Source organism: Dermacentor andersoni, chromosome 5 (assembly GCF_023375885.2).
Source record: "Dermacentor andersoni chromosome 5, qqDerAnde1_hic_scaffold, whole genome shotgun sequence".
Taxonomy (NCBI): Eukaryota; Metazoa; Arthropoda; class Arachnida; order Ixodida; family Ixodidae; genus Dermacentor; species Dermacentor andersoni.
The window spans coordinates 66,812,776-66,831,372 of NC_092818.1; the positions used below are offsets into that span (position 1 = coordinate 66,812,776).

Genomic DNA, 18,597 nt, shown 5'->3' on the forward strand with positions numbered 1-18,597 from the left:
AAAGCTTCGTTTTAAAAATTGCGACATTACATTAAAGCGGTAGGTATGTCTTTGTGCATTTTCCCCACTTTTGAAGTTGTATGCCAGTTATTGGCTGATGATGCGACCTTGACACGTTCGTGGAAGGAGAATACATGCATCTAACTATTGATTTCGAACCAGGTTCCCGCAGCAAAGAACCCCGATGCTGGAACCAGTATGCCACGGACGCATGTCTCGAAAGGGGGGGGGGGGGGGGGGGGAATCAGACACCCATAAGAATTTACCTCGCACAATCCGGCCCCTTGAGAATTGGGGACATTAGCCGCGTCGCATACCAACACTTGCAAAAAAGTGAGCGCCCTCACCTTCAAGCTGACAATGACGAGAGAGAGAGAAACATTTATTTGAAGGAACAAATGGGGTTTGTGGTGTGGGGCCCACTTCGTTCATGGGTCCCATTCAAGCAGTGGTGGCTGCTCTCTGTCCAGGGCGCCACAGGGTGTTGCCGCTCTGCGTGCCCTGTAGATCAAACTGAGTTGATCGTTAAGGCTGTCGCTGACCAGCAGCCCCTCCCACCGCTTCACACTTGCTTGGTCTATAGGGGGCAGTCAGGGGATGGCCCGGCAAGTCGAGGTGGTGTGTATAAGTGTTCGCTTCTCAGAGCACCATGGTCAACAGAGAAGTGAGTAGACGCACTAGTCGCCAAAAGTAGCAGCTGTGTCTCTCACCGCATGGTGGCACTATGGCTTGTCTCTACAAGGTCGAGCACGCCATGTCCTTGGATTAAACACTTTGTAATGCTGAAATATACTTCCGCTTGCTCTACAAGGTTCACCATGGTGGGGGCATGTTTGTCGTTGAAGTGTACAGCGCGTCTCTCGTAGTAATGTGCCACCTTGCCTCGCTGGCTCATGAGAGCTTGGCTTTGATCTATTGAGAGCAGCATTCCGGGCAAGTTGGTAATCCATTGCTTAAATGATATTGCGAGGGAAACAGTGGCACAGGGATCACGAAGAACATTTAGAAAAGGGCCCATTGAACTAGAAATGAACTTAATGAGAGCAGCATTCCGGGCAAGTTGGTAATCCATTGTGTGTCGTCTTCTTTCACGTCCGTGTCGTTTTTATGTCGCGCAATATCATTTAAGCAATTTAATCTATTCCTACAGAGTGAGTGGAATCTGTATAAATCGTTTAACAGGGAAAACTGAAGGCGGTTTTACTATCAAGCAATGTGAAGCCATTAATTACGTCCCTGCTATAACACCTCAACAAGTCAGCAGAAGAAAAAAATGCTTTTCGGAATCGGAGATAACACACTTAACATTATGGTTCGTGATAACTGCAGAACCCTTCAGCGTTTTCAAGTTGTCCGAACGTAATAACTGTTGCGGGAAGGAAACTTTATGTTTTTTTTTTTTTTTTTGTGCATGCTATATATTTCTAAACAGTCACTGCTGCTCAAAGTAGCCGTGTAGTTTAAAATATTTCTGAATTGCACATAAGAAACCTAAAACGCCTGGGGCAGAAACGACGTTCCACGTCTGCCGCCAAGGTCTGTGAGTGATGTCGCTGGCTAACACTCCCAGGGTTCTACAAGGACACATAAATACCCAACAAAGTGGACGAGAAAACGGCGCAGCGGTAGCTCAATTGGTAGAGCATCGCACGCGAAATGCGAAGGTTGTGGGTTCGGTTCCCCCCTGCGGCAAGTTGTTATTTCATCCACTTTAATTTTCATTAATTTATCATTTCTTTGTTTTATTTATTAAGCACAAGTAATTTCCCCTATGTTGTCCTTGGTGTCAGTGTTTGTTGGCTTATTATGATATGACTAATAAAAATCGGGGCCCTAGGTTAACCCCCTTTCTTCTCGCTAAATCGTTTGAAACATTCGAAGGTATCTCTTGTTTCGGGCGTGTCCTTTAGCGTATCGACAAAAATTGAGGTTGGCAAGAAATCGCAGATCTCACATGCTGTGGGATTAGGTTTGTCTTCACCGGGAAACGCCTGCTTCGACTTGTGGATCTCACGCATGTTGACAAAGGAATGACGACAGCTTATTATTTGACCACGACAGATTATTGGACCCCCTTGGGTATTGTAACGCGAACCCAATGCGCGGTAGAAGGGTGTGTTTGCATTTCGCCTCCATCGAAATGCGGCCACCGCGGCCGGGATTCGATCCCGCTACCTCATGCTTAGCAGCGACATGATGACAATGAGAGCAGCATTCCGGGCAAGTTGGTAATCAATTACTTAAATGATATTGCGCGACAAAAAAACGACACGTACGTGAGAGAAGAAGACACACCAAGCGCAAGTTTTCAACTCATGATGACAATCGGGTGACGATTCTGAAATTATGACGATGCAGTGATGACGACGGCCCAATGACAATAATATTGACACGTGTACTTGCTCGTGTTTCTCCGGTGACCGCTTTTCACGGGCTATACTCGCGCACAACTTTGCTTGTCCTTTTTTTTTTCTTTCAATAAACGTTTTTCCTCCTCCTCCTCCTTCTCCTCTGTAGCTGCGAAACGAAAGCTATGTAGGCAAAACACGCACAAGTGAGAGCGCTTCTGAAAACAGTCCCGCGTTTTATACCACGTCAGTTTATGCTGGGGAAAACAAAGCATAGACCACCGTGGCATAGACACCTTATCAGGAACAGTTAAGTAAGACAGAACACACCACTGCTTTTCTCCTCCGCGTCTGGGGAAACGCGAAACCCTCGCACGTGGACGCTGCGTCGATTCAGCGCCTGTTCTGGGCAACCAAAAGCAGTGTCAAAGGCTGCCGGACTACTTGGCGTGATAACACATGTGCAGCAGCCACGCGCCCGTAGCTTTCCCTCCACAGCCACAGAGCGTTGTCCGCGAGTATAGCAAATGTGAAACTTTATCGCTCAGCACAAGACGCGCCTGCATGATTTGGGACTTACGCGAATCTTATCGTTCATTCTATCTGTTGTGTATGTTCCCACCGAACCATGTATTATCAGATTCCATGCGCGACACGAATTGGGCAATAGTTTATGGAAACCACGCGGGCACCAGCGATAACACTATAGGACCTTCCATGAGTGACGTATAAAAGCCGACGCGTTTGACCCGCTGATCGGATTCCGACGATCGCCGGCTGTGTTCGCCGCTATCGGTGTGCTTTGAGTGTAATTTACTTTTGCGGGCACAGGTTCGCCCAATAAAAAGTTATACACAGTTTTGCTGCTGTATTCTTGCCCGTCACTACTACGCGCCAATGTGACGACAATGACGGGACGATGACGGCATGGCGACAATCAAATGACGAAGCTGGAGTGACAACAATGGAACGACCACTACCACGCATGCGTCATGACACGCATGCATGTCATGCCATCATGCTTGGCATGATGACATGACAGCGAAGGAATGATAACGACAAAATGAAGATAACAGCGGAAGGACAACGGTGCCATGACGATGACGCGTGTGCTTTGTTTCTGCTCCCGTCTACACTTATACGTACATCACATGCCACTCCGAGTTACCTCGGGTGACACTAGATCCAGTTCCGGTTCGTACTATGCCCCCAACCTGACAATCGTGCAAGAGGGCACGCAGATACATCCACAAATGTATCCGCTGAGACACCGAGAAAGCCAGTCACGAGAAACTTCGGCGGGTAGGCAAAGAAAGCTTCGCGTTTAAAATGCTTAGTAGATAAGAACTTAAAATGTGCTTCAAATTCAACTTTGCACACCACTGGACACGATACTCTTACAGCACCTTACTCGCACCAAGATTGGTTAGCACCCGCCGCGTTGGCTTACCGGCTATGGCGTTGCGCTGCTAAACACGAGGTAGCAGGATCAGATCACGGCCTCGGCGGCCGCATTTCCACGGAGCAAAATGCAAAAACGCCCGAGGCCCATGCATTGGGGGCACATTAAAAATCCCTTGGTGGCCAAACATAACCAGGGCCGCTATCTTGTACACGTTCGAAAAGCCGACGTTCGATTTCGCCTCACGCGATTGGACCAGGTTGACCTAGGCCGCGATATCGGCGCAGCCTGCACACTCGTGCGAGGCGAAAACGAACGTCGGCTTTTCGAACGTGTACAAGATAGCGGCCCAGGAGTTCCCTAGTGCGGCGTGCCTCACAATCAAATCGTGGTTTTGACAAGTAAAGCTCCCTAATTCAAGCATTACTCGGCTATTTATCGTCGTTCCAGAGCTACGTCATGGATTGTGATTGGCACCGCAGCCGACGACACCGAATCGAGTGCGACCACGCGAAGTTCCCTCACCTTGCAACCCAAATCTATAAGGACACGGGCGTTCTTCGCACTTTGCATTCACCCAAGCGCGGGCAGTGCTCCCCGAATCGAACGTGCTCTGGAGCATCAGAAGGAAGCGGCCCACCCACCCGCTGCGCGTGCCACGTCCAACAATACCCCCCCGCGTTCGCAGGAGCCGCGCAATCCGGTGTTTTTATCTCTGTCAACACGTCGTAGGTCGGGGTAAGCCGCCGTTTGGTGCACGTGCTCTCGAAGAAAGCGAATCCGCCCAAGTCCAGTTCCCGCGATCAAGACACGACTCGAAGGTGGGCAGGCGGAACTCTCACTTTTCCGCCGTGTATACGTACGTACCTCTCCCACGGTGAGCCCCAACAGTTGCGCATGCCTTGCATGAACCTGCGGTGCCACAGTCTGAGCCAGAGGAAGAGGCACCTATATATTATCACCTTCCACGAGGAAGTAATTTGTATGGCGCCGTGGAGTTGTAGGTCGGGCATTTTCTGCTCTGGTTGTTCGTTTTCTCATCACCACGTGGGACTGAGGAGCCGCGTTTTGCATTTCGTGTGCTCTCTTTTCTGTTGGTGTTCTTTTTTTTTCAAAGGCACTCAAGGGCGAAATTTGCGCTGCGGGAAGCGGCGACACTCCTCCCGTCGCGCGGCGCTGCTTGAAATGCGCGAGCAAGTTCATGATATCGATGATCTACGATATGGTTACTTGCGAACAATAGGAGTGGTTAGTGTTCTGTACATTATAGAGACATGTATTGTACCATTCCTGAGCCGTTGTCGCGTTGGTCCCAATAGCGAGGAATGTTTCGCTCGAGGAAAATGATATCTATTCGCCCAGGTTCTGAAAGCGCGGGTCGTCAGCGATCAAGCTATAATGGGTTGCGATAAGAATTGAATAGGCGATGCATAGCAATGCACGAGGTCATTTCAGTACTAATGCAGCAAGATGTTTGCATGCACACATTTCAAGAGGCTGTTTGCAGCATTCGGGGTTCCATATGACAAAAAAAAAAATGGCGAGAGGTGGTATTCCCGCAGCCTTCGTCGCAGCTAATGAATGATATGTCTACATTGGACGCACCGGCATTTTCGATCCCTGCGTGTTACGGATAGTACCGGTGATGTAGACATCGACAGTGAATGCTTTTGCCAAGTTCTAGGAATACATGTAGATGTTGCTGTCTAATGTAAAACACAAGAAGTTTGACGTTTCTAAGAAAAAAAAAAACGTACCGTTGTTTCTTCGCAATGCATTTGCATTGCACTACGTCTGTTGCGACGTGTTGTAGGCTGACTTCCCGTTAACTATAAGGACTTAAATGGCTGTGGTGTGAACAGTTTTAAAGAAATGACGAAATTTAGGTTACAGATGCATATCATAACCACGCCATTCAGTCAGTCCACACAGGTGACGATAAAATTAGACGTAGCTTTTTGTAATTGTTAATAGGTGGTACATTAGTGATAGCTACAGGGTGTTAGTAATGTCCCCAGTAAGCAGAATACACTCAGTGAGCTTCATAAACCGAGCCGTAAGGAACGGCACACTCCAGCGCGTAATTTTTCACTCCAAATAACGACCTCAAATACAATAAAATAACAATCAGCTAGTAAAGTTCGCCTAGCTTTATTCTTACAGACTACACCGTAGTTATAACAATCAGTCCACTTGGTTTCCGAAAGAATTGCAAAAGTCAAGTATCAATTAACCCAAAGCTTTCAGTCATTATCACGCAATGGTCAAACTGAAAGCGCAAACACGATGAGCCCTTTAGGTTACTGTGCTGCAAACGAAACACAGTGGCGGTGGCGGCTAAAACGTCAACGCGATGTCAGACTTGCACGGAAAACTTCGCACCGCCGCGTTCATATTTCGGCATCAGCTTCCAGGTAATTCTTATGTGCAAAGAGAGAGAGAGAGAGAGAGAGAGAGAAGATCGGAAAAACCGGGAGGTTAACCAGACGTACGTCTGGTTTGCTACCCTTCGCTGGGGGTAAGGGGTGTGGAGACGAAAAGAGAGAGAGGAGAGATCTACATAGTGAAATATACGAATGCCGTTACATGGGCGCCTTCAGCGCTGTGGGTTGGGCGGAAGAAAAATTAGAAATCTAAATGAAGTATTCATCTTCTTCATAATTAATAACTGTTTTTACTTCAAAAAAGATACCACGAGCATCCCACGCAATTTTGTAATCTATAAATGGCACGAAACTCCTTTGAGTTAGCAAGGTAGCGGCGGTAGCGGATGACCTGCGCACTTTTACGGTCACCTGCATAGCTATCGGCTCTCCGTCTCCCGTGGGCGAAGCTGATGCATGATGCTTGACCACAGAAGAATCGCCGAGAGGGGCCCCCATATAGGTACAGCGAAGCACAGCACGTATCCAAATGCATTCTAAGTATTCTGTACTTCTTGCGTCGCAGTGACACATATCCATTCTGAGGTATTGGCCAGGAATTGACATTTACCCAGTGGCCCCAGAATGTGGTAGCATAAATAAAAAAAGTGAGAAGATCGAACAAGTCGTTAGTTATCATTAGACAGTACCGTTAAGAGATTTGTGAGCTCTAGAGATGCCTATGAGCCGACATTATATGTACTACAGCTTTTATGTAAGGGTTATTTATTACGCAGTACGGGTGTGAGCTCACTGGCACTACTTCGCGGCGAACATTCAGTGCGGTATAAATAGTATATTCGCTGAGAAACTATCGTTTTTGTGTACTTCAAGCACAAGAGGCCCACGGCTTAGGCAAAGTAAGCTTCGCTGTAAGACAGCTGTAGGAATCGGAAAGAGTGATTAAAAAATCTTGAGGAACTAGGCGGTACTCTTCAGTCTCCACTTGCTTCGGTTCCAAACAATTGGGCAGCGAACTGGTTGTTTGTCCTCCGGTTAACCTTCCTGCCTTTAACATCTCCATGCTCTCTCTCTCTTTCTGTCCAGCTAAGCGCCATCGCGACCAGCTGAAAGACTTTGGGAGATTCGGTACGCACCTTCAAAGTATGGAGTAAACTTATAATGAGCAAACACCCAACTCGCCACCTCTGGTTAGTGGCCCGTAAAACTTACCAGTCGCTCTTCGCAGTTTTTTCATGTTGCTGAAGTCAGATGTAGTGCAATCGAGGTGTGTAAATGGAATCGGAAGGATAAATGATGTTATGCAGAGGCTAAGTGTGTAATGATTACTGGTGACAACCCTCACAATACCGAAATGAAAAGAAACATAACAATTCTGGGCTTTTTTTTCCTGCATAGAAAATCGAGGACGGGAGAACCCGAGGTACTTCTTCAATCTCTCCTCAGTCATTTATTATACTGATACAGAAGAAAAAGATAAACGCAGTGATTTACAAGTAGACTATTAAAAGCCCATAACTGCAACCTTCGGCAACCTCCGTTCACTATTGATAGTCAATGAATTATTCATTGTTTCCTCAAGTACTCTCAAATAACTGGCTTTGGTATAATATTTGATACCCACTTTCGCTGACAAAAAGAACAATATGTCAGTTCTGAATCCAGCATCTAGATGTTACGTGGTGACGCAAGCTCGCGAATACCTTGAAAATAAGATATATCAATTTCAAATATTTGCTTTCTTTCACAGTCATCTTACCTGCTGTACAGCTGTGCCGATAGAGACTCATCCAACTAACTATGAAACGACTACAGGATTGCGCTGTAGAGATGATTGCCTATTGAAAGAATGTGATCCAAGCAAGTCACAATTTTACAAATTTCGCCCTTCGATGGCCTTCGAAAAAAGAAAACAATGCTACAGATGCGTTCATAGTTGTCCAGTACGATTGCTTCACGAATAATCCCGCTGTACTATAGAACAAGCAAATGGTGACTTACCTATTTCCCACACTATAATTAACGTAACTTGACGAAGAGGTTACCGACGCAGGCAAATACGGTCGCCGGAGCACTCCTATACCCTTTGTTGTGCTTCCCTTTCAAGCACTATCTGTATGTGGACCGTTACGTGATGCGTGTTAGTGAGCAATACCTAATGAGCGCTTCCACAGAACCGCGGAAATAAAATTTCGAGCACTATACGCCGTGTAATAAAAACGTTAACTAATTTTGCAATACTGCAGGGAGACGCTTACTACAGTAAACGTCAAAATTGGGATATAGGTAAATATATCAATATGTCTTAGAAAGCAAACCTTATATTGCCTGCCTCCTGCCAAGTAGTTATTGCATATAAATTGCATCAGCTAGCTGTATAGCACGCGTTTCTCTAAAAACAAAGCGCACTTTTTCGCTCTTTGCTGCTGATTTGTTTTGTAACCTTCTATTGTGGACAGGAATGCTTGCCACTTACGCGCTCTGTAGTCTTTCATTTTTATCAAAACCGTGGTATTGTACGTGGTGTAAGTCATTAGGCTCATCCTTGAAACAGTTTTTTTTTTCTTTTTTTCTGCCTCAACTTCGCTTTATGACATTTCTAAATCTAAGAACAAACTAGACTCAGGCTGTATGTCTAGCCAAAGTTTGCATGCTTTTCATGTATACAAGAGTAACAGTGGACGTAATGTAATGCACTTCATTTCGTAAAGCGATTGTCGATTGCATAATCACTTGGCGAAATTATTTTGTGGCCTCGACTGGAGCCGTGAGTGGAGGCACAATTGAAAAGTGCACCCCAAATAACATTACCCTGGTTGGTTAGTGGCACCGTCGCAGTCAATTTTGACGACCTGCTTCTGACCATTCTTTTTCTCATAGCTTTTTACAGTTTCAGCTTTCTTCCGGAAGAGTGCATGAAACCATAAACAATAAAATTTTACACGGACAAAGCTTTTATTAAGCAGATTACTTGAAAAAAAGAATTATAGTTTCCAGCTCTACTTGAATAGCCTGTGTCGTTTATGGTCTCTCGTTATCGCAGTACATTCGCTTATTGGTGTAACTTCGGCTGCTCACGGCCCACACGATCCCCGTTGTGTGGGTGCCAGCTTTAAGGAGGCAAGAGTGAACGAAAACAGCACAGCTACTCAATTTATACCTTTCCTTGCACGAGATACAGACACAATTATTCGCTGTAGCTCTATTATAAAATATAATATCCTGACAGCTGTCGGTCGTCAGAACTGGTAGCGACTTAATCAGTGCCAAATTTTTTCAATGGTATGGCTTGTTATTGTTAGATAATGCTAATCAAGCTTTTTTGAACAGACACTTCATGAAAGTTCGCTACCATCCGCCTGGAATATCGGAAAGGTGTATCCACTTTCTAAGATCACGTGATAAACATTCCGATATTAATTACAGGCCCATATCACTTACTAACATTCCATGTAAAATCGTTCAACACATTTTGTTTTCTCACCTCGCCAAGTTTTTGGAATCTAACTCCTCCACTGCATAGGAACACGGTTTCCGAAAATCGCGCTCCTGAGAAACACTGCTAGAAGCCTTCGCTTCTGAACTCAAAGTTATTTTTAACAAATCATTGCTAGACGGCTGTGCTTTCTTGCATTTTTGTAAAGCTTTCGACAAGGTGTGTTACCAGCGTCTGCTACATAAACTTAGCTTGCTTAACACTAACAGAAGAATTCCAACGTGAATAAAATGTTTCTTCAACAACCACTCGCGGTTCGTCTCCGCTAACGATTACAACTCTCAGCCCTGTGAGACTTGTACATTGTGGTGTACTGCAGGGCTCTATGCTTGGTTCTATGCTTGGTTTTTATTTCTTACTCGTATAAACAACTCGCCACAGTGTCATTCTTCTAGCCTTCCCTTATTCGCTGATGAATGCGCGATATTCCGCGAAATAACTACCGTCAATGACGTAATCGTGCTTCAATCTGATCTTAACGCTGTTTCCTCTTGGTGTGAAACATGACTAACAGAATTGAAAGTTAATACATTTATGCGTGCAGCTGGAGAAACTAACCATCTTATTCCTGTATACAGTCTGACCAAGTCTCGTTAGAAAATGGGTCCTCACATAAGTATCTCGGTGGCCACGTCGCATCACACTTTTCTTGAAATACTCACGTTCAATTTGTCATTAACTACGCTATCCGCATGCTGGGATACACACGACGTAACTTTTCCAGATCACCTGCTAAGCTAAAGCTTAACCTATACAAAACCCGCGTCAGGACTGAACTTCAGTACGCTGCATTTAAAAGCAATTGAACCTCTTCTCTCGAAATCGCTCTCGACAATTCTGTTCGATTCATACTATCTACCTACGATGGTACGTCTAGTCTGACGGAAATGAAATTAAGCCTTAACCTAACAAACCTAGCAACTCACGGTAAAATATCCTTTCTGGGGCTTTTTCTCGTAGGTTGTATCATCACCTGCAGGGGGCGGCAGAAAGTTACGTGGGCGGATGAGATTAAGAAGTTTGCAGGGACAACATGACCACAATTAGTACATGACCGGGGTAGTTGGAGAAGTATGGGAGAGGCCTTTGATCTGCAGTGGCCGTAACCAGGCTGAAGATAATGATGTATAATCGCCATGATCTACGCAAGCTGTTACTTTCAGCACAATGCATAGCATAATTAAAGACCTGATCACATTCGTAAAGTTGGTTTTCCACGCTGGAGGATGACTTCATTGGGAAATTCATATCTGCCACATACGTACGACGAGTCAAATCATTTTGCTGCAACACAAGTGGCCATCGATGATCATGACGTGTTTCTGCAGTTATCAGCGAACATCGTATAATACGGAAAACACATTTTTGCAACATCTACTGTATATAGTATGTGCATGTGTGTGTGTGCATGGGGGGGGCGGAGTGAGTGCGTCTGTGTTTTACACAGCCGAACGTTGTGCAGTTATTAGGCTTGCCAGTTTTATTTCTCGCTATCGTTGTAATTATTTCAGTAATAATTCCCACAGATGTAGATAAATGTTGTTTCACATTTATAACACATCTTGCTTTCTGTATTATGTAACTATTTTCTGTAACCATTCCTGTTTGGAATACATTTAAACCTTGAGAGTACTTCAAAGAAATAAATGACTAAATGTGTAAACAAATAAACCCAATAAATAAATAAAAGCTAATTAATTAGTGTTCAATGTGCTTCCGTAGCATTGATGTCACTGACGATCTTGCGTAAGCTCACAATGCATAGTGTGGTCCGCTGTCAAAGAGAACTGCACCTTGTATTCTGCCATCGTTTGCGACTGAGATATGGCATAACAGCTCATAGGCTAATTTTACGTACAAACCAGCGCACAATTCATTTGCAACTTCTGTCCGAGAACGCCGAAAAAGAACGTTCCAGTTATGTTGGCAGCAGACGTATTGATCTTACAGCTGCTAATTTTGAATACTACAGCATGAACATCGTATTTAACTTCAATGCGAATTTTTCAGTGTACTGTGCGGTCTCTAGGGTGTTTAATACTTTTCCGGGAAATGGCGGCACACGCAGGGACACCGTGCTAGACAAATGGGATCTGAACGTTTATGAACCATACAATTTGTTGCGTACTCACGAAATAAATAAAGAAATTAACCATACAAACTTTTGATATGGCGAATCAGTCCTGCAGAATTCCGCAAGGTACAGGAAAGATCATCAAAGGACAAATTGACATCCACCCGTATCTGGCATGAAGCTACTATGGAAACCCAACGGCCGCATTTCTCAGAAACCCGGACCAGGAGGAATTGTTTCTTCAACTTCGAAGCTTTGTTTCTGAGAAACGCCTGTGGTTTTCGGTTATAAGTAACAGTTCCAAACAATTGAACTCCTTACTTCTCAACTTCTTTCAGCTCACCAGTTAACCACGTGGCTTATACATATATATATAAATAAATATATATATATATATATATATATATATATAGGACGTGCCTTATCATAATTTCTTAGCAAATATGACACCACAGTAATCTCAGCCGCTGCAAAGCTAGTGATTTATTCAGGTATGCCTCTCGTGCGGATGTCCGACGGTCTACATAGAGCTCAAATGAAGTTTTCTTTGCGACGTGCGTTATATTTATGCTCTGAATAAGCCACAATGGATGCATCGACATATTATACCTGAACTGAACTAATAAATTGCTTCTTTTTTACACAATTTTCACGTAGAAACCGTATGGCTCGCATAATCCCATAACAAGAATAGCGTTGTATTTTTCCTTTGGCAACCATTCCTATGTTTTATTTTGTGTGGTTTGCAGTACAGAGGCTGGTAAGCGTGATACTCGGGCTACGCCATTCCCGTAAGTTCTGAAAGAAAGAGAAGAAAGAAAAGTCTCCTACAGCGGCTACCTCAACTGTAGCTCCTCAACAACTCCGTCCAGCAGCGGCAGTTCTTTCCAGCGCACAAATGACACGACACGCCGGCGCACAGACGCTGCTCATATCTCTTAGAAAATTGGGACTCCCGGTCTCGCCGCAGATCGTCAAGGGCGCCCTTAATGGTGGTGGGGACTAGTAAAGCGACCACCATTCGCGCCTCGCCGGACGCTTCTCCCTGCTGCCAGCCACATGGCTGATTACGGTCGCCGTCCAAGCATTACCGAATATTTCATTGCGCGGTCGGGACTGTGACGCCGTGATGGCCCTCTTGATGGAGCGTGAACATTGCATTACACGTCTGTTTGCCCATAGAAATGCAAACAGTCCGGCCTCACCGCAAGCCTTGCGAGGTTGAACTTGTTCTCGCGCCGCCGAGTCTATTTTTTCTCTCCGCTTTTCGTTCTTTTTTCGGCTCCAACAAGGCAAACGACGAGGAGGACCAAGCTCGTTTCACGCGTCCTGATAGCGCTATCCCGGCCTACGTAAAACGGTATGTCGCGACATGTGATAACATTAGGACGTGGATGGACTATGCGCTTTCATCGTCAAACGATCGTCACGATTTTATCACCGCAGTCATCATCGCCAATATCACCGCCAATATCATCGTCATTCGTCTTCGTAATTACTACTATCATTATCACCAAAGTAAGTATATAGATTAGTCAATTTTGAGTCCACTTGCACGTCGGCGGTCTCTGCCGGGGCTCTCGAAGTGCCCTCGTGTTATGTCAGCCGACTACATTGTGTTTCCAACTTTTGCTAGCTCATTCAACTACGTTGACCTCTGGCATGCTCGACAGCGCTTATCCCCCATAATCAACCATTCTGTTAATCTTATAGACCACGCGTTATCTGCTATGCACATTCAACGACCTGCATGGCTCCACTATTTTCTCTTTACCGGAACTAGAATGCCGGCTAAGCTTCTGAAAGAATACTACCGTGTTGCTGTCCTTGGAGGTTATACCTGTCGTTTTAGTTGCATCGCATGTGGCGCAGTCCTGAGCTACTCATATTCCAGAAGTTTCCGGCGAGTTGCTATCCGTAATCTATGAACAAACTGAGAGACAAACTAGGTTTGCGCTCAATAGCTGCCGTTCATCGAATGCAGATGAAGAGCACATGCGACGACAGATAAGGCGCCAATCATCGGCCGAGTTTGGCAGTTTTCAATTTAACAATTTTGTTCGAACTTTCTCTCAGAATCCTCGAAGGACGACTGGCGTTGGTTAGAGATCACTCACTTCAGCGATATCAAAGTGGCAGGGTTGGAATCACACAAACACACACACACACACAGAGAGAGAGAGAGTAACGAAGAGGGAAAGGTAGTGAGGTTAATCAAGAACTTGCCCGGCTGGCTACCCTACATTTGTGGAGGGGGAAGGGCGAAGAACGTAGAATCAGAGAGTTTGCATTTAACCACTAGCCTTTGCACGGTACAATCTGTCACAGTTCTTATGAATGTTTATGAAGAAATGGTAATAAAAAAAGTTATTGCCACGACACGATTTGCGATTGTGCCGTGCACGCAACCTTTCTGGTCCATCTGTCACCAGAAAAGTAATGCCAGTCTTATTGAATGCTGCATTTCTTTTTAGCTCAGCGTACACGACGCTTCACTTTCCCGGTGGGCCTATAATAACGCAAGTAAGCGTGCGTTCGCACAATTTCTCGCAATTTTCGGTTCTCGTAGGCTTCACTTTTAATGTGCCGCGCGCATAAACGCATCTGTAGCAATAATTTCCTTGGTATATTGTTCGTGCCATAGCGGCACACCAGGAGCGCAGCGCAACGAGATAAATTATTCTGCAATTTTACAAAGTTTATAGCATACTCTCTCCAGGTTTACAGCACACTGACTATACAGCACACAGCGCTCACATAGCAACTACATTTCGCAGTTTCATTCACATGAAACTCACACATAAGCCGAGCGGGAATCGGCCGTGGAATTCCTGGCTCGCATTAAGCCCACCGGCATGTGTGGTAGGATGTGGACGTGAATAATTTGCTACGATGCTTCGCGAGTGACCAGACAGGCGAGGCACTTGCGAACGTGAGTCTGCCCCGTTCAATGAAAGCTGACTGCTAGATTTTTTTAGCAGTACAGCGCTTCGCTGCGGCGGAGAAGAAGCTTAAAATGGGAATTGTGGTATTGGGCGTCCGAAAACTGCACAGTGGGCTATAAGGGACGCCGCAGTGGGGGGCTCCGGATTAATTGTGACCAGCTGTAGCTCTTTAAGGCACGGGTTGGGCCGCTAAGCACGAGGTCGCGGGATCGAACCTCGGGTACGGCGGTCGCATTTCGATGGGGGTGAAATGCGACAACACCCGTGGTACCTAGATTTAGGTGCACGTTAAGGAAGCCCAGGTGATCCACACCTCCGGAGTCCCAAACTACGGCGTGTCTCATAATCATAACGGGGTTTTGGCACGTAGAACCCAGTAATTTAATAAATCTTAAAGCTCTCTAAGGCGCGTCCAACGCTTTCGTTGCGTGTGAGAATTGTGTACACTGACACGGGCGCCATTCGAGACAGCGACAACTGTTCGATAGAGCCTTTCAATCTTAGTTATGCTGCGTATTCTTCTGTTTTATACTTAAGTATCACCTAGTGCAAGAATTTGCGCTTTCTTTTTTAATCCTGCGTTACTGACCAAAGGAAAAGGGGTAGCATTCGCAAGCAAACGGCGACAACGACGACTGTGTTTATTCTTATTTCAAAAAGTGAAAAAGAAAAGAGAGAGGAATAACCGCACACGGGCGTTTTTGCATTCGGCCCCGATCCCAATGCATCCAGCGTGGCCGGGAAAGGCAGCGGAGAAGAAAAAAATATCGCCAGAAGGCGTTCATCACATTTAAGGCGTGGAAATATCGGCTGCTATGATCGCGTACGAAATTTACGACAGTAGAGGTCGGATTATTTAGAAAATAATATTCCCCAGGAAACTGATATGCCACAATCAACCACTCTTGAGGGACATCGAAGCGCCCGTATGTCAGATGCAATAAAGCGATTTCACCAAAAAGATGGCAATATAGTACCTTAACAGTCACACAAGGTATTCGCTCCGGTATTTCGCGCAATAACTTGTTAGTACTAATAGTTCATAAAATACGCAGTGAAGAAGAGGAAGATTGAGCACTTAGAGTGAAGATGTGCGTCACGTGAACATCTGTGTAACGAGTAATAAATAGGCAACAAACCAGGAAAAGGCAACAAATAAAATATGCACAGAAGAAAGGAGAGTGCTTTTTTTTTCACTTTCTGATAGAGTTGTTCCGTTTCAAAAGTTCTCACGAGGTGAAAGTGGAAAAATTAAGGTTAAAATATTTGTTTTATCATTTCGCGTTGATCACTTACGCATTTTTAGCTCGGTGAATTACTTGTCGTTGGGAATTACGTTGGAATCAACGCATTCGCGAGCTATTTTATTTCAGAAACTCAGTGCCAAGTACCGAAGCGTAAGGCCCCCTACCATTACGGCGAAGGTAACTCGCGAAGTGGTATCGCGACTGGTCTTCGCATTGCGTCTATACTAACCATCCCATAACAATACTCAGTTCACAGGCATCACGCAACGCGACGCGGTCGGTAGGCATCAAGGTCGAAGCTTGAGTTGAAATAGCAAAACCGAGCGGGAATGCAAGCGAGCGTTTCCAATGCACACGAAGGTGAATCCCAGTGAAATGCAGAGCAACGAAATGTCTAACCGTTCTAGGTCGTAAGTCTCGCATAAACAAAGATTTAATTACGACCGTCCGTCTTCGCCTAGTCAAGGCATTGTACACCGCAGCTGCACGTGGAGATGAGTCGGCGTAGCCAAGTCGCAGATTACAGACGCATGCAAATAGCTCACAACCCTCCAGCTGCTTGCGCTGGTGGGATGACATGTGAGTGCAGCCGCTAATAAATGCAAATACAGGGGTGGGTCTCTAGAGCTGCCCATCGGCCACTTATATTGGGCACCTCGCTTAAATCACAGGCCGTTATCGTCTTAAAAAAGACGCGTCGCTGCGCCTTCATAAGCATCCTCGAAGAGAGTCGCAGGTTCGAGAAAGCGGCGTTCGACACAATTAGACAGTGACAGTTGGTACATCCATGAGTGAAAATGGTTGAGTGGATTATTACTCAGATTGAAGAAGTGTCCAAAGGGTTTTTTTCAGGTGACCTTGTGCTCACCGTAGTCTCTTTCGCAGTCGCTTAGCGTGTTAGGCTGTTTAACGATGCTGACCATTCCTCGTTAAATATCTTCGAGTCCCACCAAAGAATGAACGTGAAAGCTTGTTGGAATCTAAGGGCCCCTTTTTCTTGCCTGATGAGCTTCCAAATTGATTCCCCTAAAATCAGCTAACTTACTGTAAAGACGGCGTTCCGAAAACCAACGACGGGACACACGTCCGCGCCGAGTACTATTTCGTAGGCGACGACCGTTGTCCACCTCCACGCTTCGGTCAAGCACCAAAACTCACACCAGATCCCACGGTCGGGCCAACTACCACCACTGCCCGCCCGCGACTCACCGGCAAGAGAGCGGTAATCCGTTCGTGGGGCGTCACACCGCAGAAGGCGAGTTTCTTCATCCGAACGACACCGGGGGTGTTGACAGTCGCCTAGCCGGCCGGCGTGGTCGCGGGCCACCCGAATCTCGGCAGCTGCATTACCATCGAGTACGAGGCAAGCGGCGTCGGGTGGGCGGAGTCCAGCGGTCGTCGCGCGGGATCGCGCGTGGCCACTACACTGTCTGGACCGCTGCTGCGGCTTGCTGGACTGCAGCGACCGGTGGTTGTTGTTGCGTGCGCGGCGCCGTTCCTTCCATTCCTGGATGCTGCCGTTCGCCGCCGAGAAGGGGCAGCCGACTCCTTCTTCGCCCGCGGGCGGCTGCAACGGCGGCCGCCGCCTCTCGCCCTCTCCCTCGCTCTCTGACCGCCTTACCTGGAACGCTGACCTCGATTTGGCAGCAGCCACCGCTATATACTCTGGCTGCTCAAGCCTGCAGCAGAGATGCTCCTCACTCCCCCCCTCCACCAGCACCCCCTCCTCTTTCCAACATCGCCACACCGTCTCCCGAATCGGCTTTCCTTCACGAAGCGTCTTCTTCTGCTTCTTCTTCTTCTTCTTCCCGGGGCCAATACGCGCCGTTGGTGTACGCGCTGGGCGCGCGTCGGGACATTTGCCCGAATTGGCGCGCCCCCGCTGCACCAGCCGGGCGAACGTGCCTGCCCGTTTGCCGCGACGGGCCGCGAGCGAGCGCGAGCGGACCCGTCCCGCCGCGCGATCCATTCGGCCAGTTTTCCATTCGGCCGCGATCTGGGCCAGGGACGGTTTCGCGATAGAAAGGAAACGGCGACCTTCACCTTGGCTGCCGTCGTCGCCTTCCCCTTGCGTGCGTGCGCGTGTGTGTGCGGTGGCCGCACCGCGGCCGGCTGCTCTTCGGTCGGTCGCTCGTTTGTCGCCACTTGAACGCAACGTCTCGTCTTTGGGCGCCCGCTACCCTGTCCCGATATCCCGTCGCCGCGCCGTACTACGTCTCCATTATTGACCATCTAGGCGGGGAACTCTCCCCCGCTTCGGAGTAGCGTACTTTCTTCCGGGTGCTCACTCTTTTTTTTTCTGTCTTTCTTCTTTTTCTTTTTTTTGACTTGGGGCTTCGCGGTGTTTGCAGTTGCAGGCGTTTAGCCTCGCAGCCTTACACGTTGAGCTCTCGTCGTTGAGTGGACGGTAATAAAGTGGCTACAAAAGACGCACGGTGGAACGTTACTTGAAGGCGCGCAGCTCTCTTTGCGGGAGGCAAACGAACAGCGTATGTCAGCTTTTACTTCCGCATGCTAATCACGTCAGCAACGCCCCTACTGTCAACGAAGCGTGCCAAGCGCGTGCGTGGCTGCTGCATGTGGTTAGGTTATTTCACATTTGTGTATTTTTTTTATAACTGAAGCATTTTGTAAATTAATTTTATCCGTGAATTAATATTTCATCTGCATGTGTCCTAGTGCGGGCGTTCACACGCTGCAC

At 46.7% G+C, this 18,597-nt stretch overlaps 1 protein-coding gene across 1 annotated transcript in view; it reads right to left on the bottom strand.

The window, feature by feature from the left end:
* LOC126530741 (brain-specific serine protease 4-like) overlaps positions 1-17,589 on the bottom strand; it is a 111,310-nt gene extending 93,721 nt beyond the window's left edge. Inside the window, exon 1 of the mRNA XM_072288197.1 lies at positions 17,106-17,589. The gene's annotated coding sequence lies outside the window, so the exon portion shown is untranslated. The remainder of the gene's footprint in view (positions 1-17,105) is intronic.
* Positions 17,590-18,597: the final 1,008 nt, after the last annotated feature.